We start from the raw sequence: 9976 nt of genomic DNA, 5'->3' as shown, positions 1-9976 counted from the left end.
TGCAGATACTATCTGTATTCGGCATGTGTTGCAATGCCACAAGCTGATTTAAAATTTTGACACAACGTTGCATTGGAATTGGCCCATGGTTTCATATACTTTTTTTTAATACGTTTGCGAAATGTGCTGCGGGTAGCTTTAGTAGCAAAGAAGTAATAAAACATCATGCGTAACGCGGAAATTTCTCACGCGTCTCATTGTTTATGACGTATTGCCTGAACTATGTGCCGTACAGTGATATAAACTTGCCAGCACATTTAGTGATATATGTGGGTACTGCATGCAAAATATATTGCGAAAAGAGTTATCAGTAACGATGTTATACGTTAAAACGTTATGCGTGATGCAGCAGTTTTACGGGGTTTCATCACTTCTAAGGGGCTGTCAGCGAGAAAAATGTTCGTAAGGGTTTAAAATTATGAATTGTGTAAAGTTTGTTACCAGTCGCGAAGTGCTCTCATTCTCAAGTACTGGATGAATAAATCTGGGTACTTTCAGTCTGTGGCATCTCATTGTTTATGACGTCATACCTGCTGAACAATGCGTCGCACTCTTTTTTTGGGGGGTGGGGGTGGGGGTGGGGGGGGGGGAGGGTCTAGGAACCTTCGAGAGGCGTAGAACAACTCACCAAAGTTTCATCGCAAGCGGATGAGTGGTTTAGGAACGCATAGAGGACAAACATATAAAGATACATTTATTTTTATTTATATAGATGATCGATGCATGAATAGAGCTATAAACTCACCGATTTCGCATTGAACCCACGAGTTGGCATTACAGGTGCAGTGCCTATACAAAATGGCGACAAAGCGAGAAAAGAGTTTTTGTGTTTTGGAATATGCGAGATGTTTATCGGTTAGAATAGCGCAGCGTGCATTCAGAAGGAGTTATGGAAAAGAACTGCCACGTAAACAGAGTATTGCGCGGCACGGCGTCGACAGTTTAGGGACTCTGGTTGTCTCTATAAACAGAAAAGTACCGGTCGATCAAGTGTGCCAGACGCTACCGTGGAAAGGATGAGGAAAGTTTCGCGTGCAGTTAAAAAAAAAATAAATAAATAAAATTAAATTAAATTAAAAATAAAAATCAACATCAACGGCCTGCGCAAGCCGCGAAATGGAAAACCGCAGCACACTGTGTGGAAGATTTTGCGGCGGCGGTTATACGGGGTGTTCAAAAAATCACTCCGCAGTGCCGTATGATTGTTAGCCGCGCGTACCGTATGCCGCAGTGAATATACCGAAATGAAACTCACTGCAGTATCGTTCTGAGTTTATTGTCTCGTTGAAAAATATAGGACCCACAATCCGACGTCTAGAAAATGCATATGGTTCAAATGGCTCTGAGCACTATGGGACTTAACATCTGTGGTCATCAGTCCCCTAGAACTACTTGAACCGAACTAACCTAAGGACATCACACACATCCATGCCCGAGGCAGGGTTCGTACCTGCGACCGTAGCAGCAGCGCGGTTCCGGAATGAGCGCCTAGAACCACTCGGCCACCGCGGCCGGCTAGAAAATGCTATCCAAACGCCTGTTTTCACAGAATGAAGTGGTTCCTCATGAGTACACAGTGGATTTGTAGTACTACACATACGAGAATTTTGCGAGTTCATGTACCCGGTAAATGAAACCATGCCTCATCAGTGAAAAACGTTTCATTAAGAGTATCCCTTCCATTTTGTTGAACGAAATTTTTGAACCATTGACAATAATGCTGTTTTTTGCCATGAACAGTATTTTTCATTTCTTGCACGACTCTCACTTTGTATGGGAAAAGTTCTAATTTTCTCCTTACAGCTGCGTGGGCCGTTCCGACACTAACATCGATTTCCTGGACGAGTTTTCTTATTGACTTGTTTTGACACATGGACATTTTATCGGAAATATGGAGTAGTTTATCCTCAGACAAAACGCTAGGACGACCACTTCTCGGTGCATCTGTCACTGAACCCGTACTTCGAAATTTGACAATCAAATGTCGCATAGTATCGCGATGTGGGGGTGTTGTCTCCCGGAAAACTGATTTAAATGTTTGACGAACTGAAACTGTTATTTACCGCCAGCTTTGAACACTTGTTCGACTAAAAACAAACGTTCTTCAATGGTTAGCATTTCAACACTGACAAAAACCAAACAAACGAACAAAGGAACCAAACTTAAACGTTCACGTCAACACGACACACACCAACGATACTACTGACGCTGGCTGAGATAAACGGAACAGTGGAATGCTGGGACAGTCCACTTGAAGGGAAGTAACCCAGGCAGGCAAACAATCATACGGCACGCGCGGCCAACAGTCATACGGCACTGCGGAGAGACATTTTGAACACCCCGTTATTTCAAATAGCACCGTCTGCAGCTCGTGTAACTATTAAAACCGGAAGATAACGGCCTGTGCCTTCAATTTTGCACCACAGTGCAGGGAGTACTTGAAGATGAACATTTCGCCTCCAAGTTGATATTCAGGGGAACCAACCGCCCAGTTACATGGAAAGGTTAATCGCCACGTTACATTGTAAGAGTATGGGACACTGGAAATCCTCAAGAAATTGTGGTGCATGAACGAGATTCACCGAAGGTTAATGTTTTCTGTGGGATGTCACCCATGAAGCTGTACGGGTTGTATTTTTTCTGTGAGAGGACCGTGACGGATATGTCATCTTGATATGTTTAGTTACGGTTGTTTCCACAACTGACTGCTGATTATTCCGAGAATTTCAACTTCCAACAAGACGGTGCACCTTCTCACAGGAGGATCCATGTTTGTCGCTACCTAAATGACGAACTTGGCTCTTTTGCCTTACCTGCCCTCCCCTTACTAAAGGTCACCTAACTAAACGCATTGTGTTTTTCTTTTCCTTTGGGGCTACGTTACAGACCGCGTTTACGCAACCCCACTGCCAGGAACACTGGAACATTGAAGTTAAAATCTTCCGAGTTATTAGGCCGCGTCATGTTAGAAGAAACATAACGCGGCCTAATAACCAAGAAGATTTTAACTTTAATGACAACGGCCACGATAGCCTGCAGACTTACATAAAACGCTTGTATGGGCAAGAGGTTTATACCACCATCAGAAGACTGGAGAACCTTCGCAGAAGAAGACGTAAATTACTATGCGATTTGGCCTTTCTATCCCGGTGCCGTGCTAAGGATGTTATTCCCACATTCGGCAGAATTCGCCACCATGTGCAGACAGTGAAAGCCAGCAGAATCTACCAAAGGGCCAGCGAAGCACTTCTCCGTGAAAGAATCCAGCAAATACGCAGAGACTTGAATTATGTTAGCTTCATTTTAATTGATGTACATTTTTCACCGGCGGCAAATCTCTCTCTCCAGGATTGGGATAAAGTGGACATAATAACGTTTGATCATTCAACAAGGTTTTCGGATTTCAGTGCTATGAAACAAAAAGAGAAGTTCGAGAAGGCAGCGGTTACAGTTCAGAAGGAAGACGCTACTGTGGATCCGAAGAGAGTAGTGGTGAATCTCTTGTCAGAAGTACTCGATGAAGCAGCTGTTTCAGTTCTGGGCAAATGTCTGAATTTCGCAACTACGCCGAAGAGAATATCTGTTGAAGAAATCGCAAGTGCCGTCGAAACATTCTTGGTTCGTCTTCCGAAGGCGCAAGCCGAAGAAGTTAGACAAGATGTGTCGAGAGTTTTACGGAAATCGAAACCTCCGAAAAGCAACATATCGGCGCAGGAAAGGAAATCTCTTATTGAACTCATGAGAAACGTAAGCATCGTTGTAACAAAATCGGATACGGGAGATGCTACTGTTGTTTTGGACGCTGTGGATTATCACAGAAAGATGGAGCGACTACTAGCTGATCGTTTGTATCGCAAGTTAAAAGCGATCCGACGAGCAGAATCGTTCGGAAAGTGAAAAACCTGATGTCGGATTCCAGACTGGACAGTTCTATTAAAAGAATCTAACACCTCGAATACCTGTCTCACCCAGAATGAACGGACTACCGAAAATACAAAAATAATCGGTTCCTTTGAGACCTATAGTCAGTGGGATTAACTCGCCGACTTATTTTTTAGCACGTCATTTATCTGGCAAACTGAGACATCTAGTTGGTTAAACAAATACTTTTATAAAAGATTCGAAACATTTTTTAGAAATTATACGCACACTGAGGATATCTGCAGGTGACATTCTTGTTAGCTTCGATGTGACATCGTTATTTACTGACGTCCCAGTATCAGATACAATGGAGATCATAAGAGAAAATGTTGCTCCAGATGTTTGTGACTTAACTGAATTGTGTCTTCGTTCTAGCTATTTTAAATACAATGGTGACTTCTATGAACAGGCTGACGGCCTTGCTATGGGCTCACCCATTTCGCCAGTTGCAGCTGACGTTTTTGTGGAACATTTTGAGCAACAAGCGTTAAGTAGTGCTCCTTTGAAGCCTTCTTGCTGGCTCTCCGCTATGTGGACGATACATTTGTTATATGGCCACACGGCGAAGAAGAAGTTCATGCGTTCCACAACTTCTTAAATGGAATTCACCCCAAAATCAAATTCACCTTGGAGGCTGAGAGTGAGGTCGGTCTCCCGTTCCTAGATGTGTTGGTATACAGAAGATCCGATAACACTCTAGGTCACACAGTGTACAGAAAGCCGACTAACACAAACAGGTATTTAGATGCCACTTCGCACTACCACCCAGCCCAGTAGCAAGCAGTACACTGTCTTCACGTGCCTTCCGTATCAGCGATGACAACTTGGAATCGGAGTTGAATTTTTTAAAGAGGACATTGAAGGCAAATGGGTATGATAGTTATTCAATCGACAGGGCTTTTAGGCGGAATATTTATACCGATAATAAGAATGATGAGGAACCGCCTTCTCACTCCGTCAGGTTACCGTTCGTTTCTGGGGTCACTGACCGCATAAGCAGAATTTTAGATAAAAATGGTATTCAGACGTCTTTCTATAGTCAAAACAAAATAAAAGACTTTTTCCGACGGAAAACGGATACACCTCATTACCTCCTCAATGCAGGCGTCTATCAAGTGTCATGTGGCTGCGGCAAAGTGTATATAGGCGAAACGGGAAGAACCGTTAAAGAACGCATTAAGGAACATGTACGGCACATGCGGCTAAAACGAAGTGCAAAATCGGCAATAGCGGAACATCTAGAGAACTGTGGCTCTGACATCGATTTTAATAACGTACGTGTACTGGCTAAAGAAACAAACATTTATAGAAGAAAGATAGAGAAGCGGTTGAAATTTCTAAGAATGCATCTAATTTCAACAGAGAGGACGGCTATAGGCTTCCGGCATCGTTGCTCGCCGCCATCAAAGAAGTAAATACTCGGCCGCGGTGTGTGAGCGGCATGAACAACGCGCTGCAAGTCACCTCGGCGAACAATAATATTTTGGGTAAACATTCGCCCTCTCTTGCTCTGTCCGTTTCGAATCTAGCCACTGATGACGACCAGCCAATAGCGCTAGCAGGCATTTCAACCAATAACCCTTCCCCAGTATACGTGGGGAATAGTGCCTTTCTATCCAGTGGCGGTGACCGCCAGTGGTATTGACAGGAGATGAGCTACCAACGCCCTTTTTCTGCATCAGAGCGGGAATATTAGCTAATGACTATGGCCCACTAATGGTAGCCATATGAATTTTAACCAATACTATCACTTCTCCAGTACGAAAGCCAGAAAACTCCCCTTTATAAGTGAACGCGACACTCGTCTCCGACAGTGTTCCAGCAGTAGTGGACACCAAAATATCCTGACGAAGATCCCAGCAGAGGGGTCGAAACGTCGAACATTTTAGAAGAAACATGACGCGGCCTAATAGCCCAGAAGATTTTTAACTCCAATGACAACGGCCACGAAAGCCTGCAAACTTACATAAAATACTGGAATAGCTCTTCAACGCATCTATGCTGCTGTGATGACTACTGCCAGAATGTTACTGCATACGGTATGGAACGAACCTGATTACCGTTTAGGCGTGCGACGTGTAATCAGAGAGGCCCACACAAAAAATTTGCAAAATGCAAACATGGTGAGCTGATGGCTCTATTCCTGCGTCAGTAATAATTTTACGTGTAATACTTTGGTGCATACAGAACTATGAAAACGAATGAATCACTTACACTAACCCTGTATTTTGCTGTCGCAATTACCGTAGACTTCACGCATATGATGTCCGGGAACGTTTTAAATCAACATATTCTTGTCTGCGGGTCTTTGGCTTGGGATCCATTATTCCTAAAATTACCATATTCTGCTCCACTTACCAGTTCTTATTATTCACGAGGTGTTTTTGAGAAGTAGGCCTATTTTCCGATCTCTGTCTTGGACTAGTTTATCAGCATAGCTCCTGCAGAACCAATGCCGTTAGGTACTCCAGTACGGTATAATTCAATTTTTCATCAATGAAGATAGAACGATATTAAAATTCATAACGAAAACTGACTGCTCATAAAAATCTGTGGCGGAAATCCCAGTAGTTTTGTTTCCAGTTGCGCTTTTTATTATTTTTGTGAAATCTGTACCCAAAATCTTTTTAACACGCAATGAATCTGTGTAAGAGTTACTGGAAGAACATGTTGTTGTTGTGGTCTTCAGTCCTGAGACTGGTTTGATGCAGCTCTCCATGCTACTCTATCCTGTGCAAGCTTCTTCACCTCCCAGTACCTACTGCAACCTACATCCTTCTGAATCTGCTTGGTGTATTCATCTCTTGGTCTCCCTCTACGATTTTTACCCTCCACGGTGCCCTCCAATGCTAAATTTGTGATCCCTTGATGCCTCAAAACATGTCCTACCAACCGATCCCTTCTTCTAGTCAAGTTGTGCCACAAACTTCTCTTCTCCCCAATCCTATTCAATACCTCCTCATTAGTTACGTGATCTACCCACCTTATCTTCAGCATTCTTCTGTAGCACCACATTTCGAAAGCTTCTATTCTCTTCTTGTCCAAACTAGTTATCGTCCATGTTTCACTTCCATACATGACTACACTCCATACAAATACTTTCAGAAACGACTTCCTGTCACTTAAATCTATACTCGATGTTAACAAATTTCTCTTCTTCAGAAACGCTTTCCTTGCCATTGCCAGTCTACATTTTATATCCTCTCTACTTCGACCATCATCGGTTATCTTACTCCCCAAATAGCAAAACTCCTTTACTACTTTAAGTGTCTCATTTCCTAATCTAATTCCCTCAGCATCACCCGACTTAATTTGACTACATTCCATTATCCTCGTTTTGCTTTTGTTGATGTTCATCTTATATCCTCCTTTCAAGACACTGTCCATTCCGTTCAACTGCTCTTCCAAGTCCTTTGCTGTCTCTGACAGAATTACAATGTCATCGGCGAACCTCGAAGTTTTTACTTCTTCTCCATGAATTTTAATACCTACTCCGAATTTTTCTTTTGCTTCCTTTACTGCTTGCTCAATATACAGATTGAATAACATCGGGGAGAGGCTACAACTCTGTCTCACTCCTTTCCCAACCACTGCTTCCCTTTCATGCCCCTCGATTCTTATAACTGCCATCTGCTTTCTGTACAAATTGTAAATAGCATTTCGCTCCCTGTATTTTACCCCTGCCACCTTCAGAATTTGAAAGAGAGTATTCCAGTTAACATTGTCAAAAGCTTTCTCTAAGTCTACAAATGCTAGAAACGTAGGTTTGCCTTTTCTTAATCTTTCTTCTAAGATAAGGCGTAAGGTCAGAATTGCCTCACGTGTTCCAACATTTCTACGGAATCCAAACTGATCTTCCCCGAGGTCGGCTTCTACCAGTTTTTCCATTCGTCTGTAAAGAATTCGCGTTAGTATTTTGCAGCTGTGACTTATTAAACTGATAGTTCGGTAATTTTCACATCTGTCAACACCTGCTTTCTTTGGGATTGGAATTATTATATTCTTCTTGAAGTCTGAGGGTATTTCGCCTGTCTCATACATCGTGCTCCCCAGATGGTAGAGTTTTGTCATGACTGGCTCTCCCGAGGCCATCAGTAGTTCTAATAGAATGTTGTCTACTCCCGGGGCCTTGTTTCGACTCAGGTGTTTCAGTGTGGAAGAACATATTTCAGGAAAATTATGTTGAATGTTAAGAGATGTTGAAGTTCAGATGTTAAAGTTCACTAAGTTTGAAGAGACGGCTTTAAATGACGAGTCTGGCAGTATACTACAACCCCCTACGTACCCCACGCGTAGGGATGCTGAGAACGAGATTAGATTAATTATAGCACGCTCGGAAGCAAAAACAATTATTCTTCCCGAGTTTTATACGTGAATGGAACGGGCGAAGCTCTAATAACTGGTACAGTGGGACGTAAATATAGATAGCCCTGTAACATTATTTCTCGTGCATCAGGAGAAAATTACATTTACTCATTTCCAGCATGTTGGGTGTATGGATTAAGAGGGGATAACCGTGTATAAAATATAATATTCATTCTGGATCCATATGCAGCTGCCGTCTGCATTCAAAACTTTCGACATAGCAATGTGAGACGTGTTTCTTCCTGTTTAACGTCTGACATTGAAGTACACGTTACGACAATTGCTTCGCACAAAAGCAATGTCGAGTATGAGTCTTCCTAATACGGAATGTTTTTTCGAGAAGACACTGACAAATCTTTCCATTTGTACACTTTGAAGTCAGCACATAGCTCTACGCCTAGAGTGTGCTGCCATCTTTAGAGTTAACGTGAAACCACCAACGTAACAACCTCTAGCGGCAGGAGATTGAACTCGTTTGTGGAGAAAAGGAAATACAGAGCAGTGACCAGTCACCGACCGTGTGGCCTAATGGATAAGGCGTCGGACTTCGGATCCGAAGATTGCAGGTTCGAGTCCTGTCACGGTCGAATAATTTTTCTCACTCTTTGCTAGATGAATGAATGTTTTGCTCTTCCGTTGTCATGAATCCGTCGTGGAGTGTACGATAGCGCGTGAAGAATTTATAAATGGTGCACCTGAATTGAAACAATTGTATTGCCACATGTGCGAAGTAACGCGGCGAGCAGTGGAAATTTACCGAGACAGTCTTCACCGTAAATGTCAGGGCAAGTGACTGTCTTCATACGAAGAGGAACAACCTTTGCTCCGAAATGTTAGTTAGAAGTCAGGTCGTGACATTTTCCACTCTTATTATGGCAAGCATTAAGGGCAGACCTTCATCACTAGGCAATTGTGTTGGACTGACCTTCAGAGAACGGTGTACTTTATTAAATAGACTCAGTTCGAAATGAACTGCGTAACTAGCCTTTTAACAACTAAATAACTGCTCAGTATTGAAAAATAAAGAAAGTCGCAATTGCTTTCATTCTCATATAGAGATGAATGACTATTATTACTTGCACCAGCGAACGATATCTGGGAAATTTCGCAGTGATTTATTGTTTTAATCATCGCTATAATTTTCAACAACTTTAGTATATATTTTTCAGAATAACATTAAGTCACGAGTTTCAAATATATTTTATTACACCTTTACAGTTTCGACAAATTAATTTGTCATCTTCAGAAGCCTACAAAACTAGGGATATGTGTGAAGTATAAGAAGTATGTTACAGCAACGGACGTAGTATTGGTGTAGTAGATGTCAATGTGTTCTTTATAGAAGTAAAATCTCGTGATATGTCCAGAAATGTAGTTATTGTGTCTGAGTACTGTAAACATAGATTGACAATTTACAGCAACTGAATCACATCTATGTATACGCCAGGCTGGTGTGCTAGTAGCAAGGAACACAATAAAAATATATAAAAATATAACGAAGGTATATAAAAGGACGTTTAATAAAATACATGGGAAAAAAAGACATGGAACGCAGTTCTTATATATAAATAGGAATTGCTAATTTCCACATTTTATAAGAGATGATATGCAGCCAAAATAGGGTGTGTTCTTTAATACTTGATCATTCAACAAATCTTTTCAATTCAGGTGGAAATGTTTACATATTCCA

At 41.9% G+C, this 9976-nt stretch overlaps 1 non-coding gene across 1 annotated transcript; it reads left to right on the top strand.

Moving 5' to 3' along the window:
- The first annotated feature begins 8800 nt into the window (after positions 1-8800).
- Trnar-ucg lies at positions 8801-8873 on the top strand. Its single transcript has one exon. It is a non-coding gene; the product is annotated as a tRNA-Arg (tRNA).
- The last annotated feature ends 1103 nt before the right edge of the window (positions 8874-9976 follow it).

The sequence above is a fragment of the Schistocerca piceifrons genome, chromosome 8 (assembly GCF_021461385.2).
Source record: "Schistocerca piceifrons isolate TAMUIC-IGC-003096 chromosome 8, iqSchPice1.1, whole genome shotgun sequence".
NCBI lineage: Eukaryota > Metazoa > Arthropoda > Insecta > Orthoptera > Acrididae > Schistocerca > Schistocerca piceifrons.
Note: the sequence above shows the minus strand (reverse complement) of the source record. Positions and strands in the feature narration are given on the sequence as shown.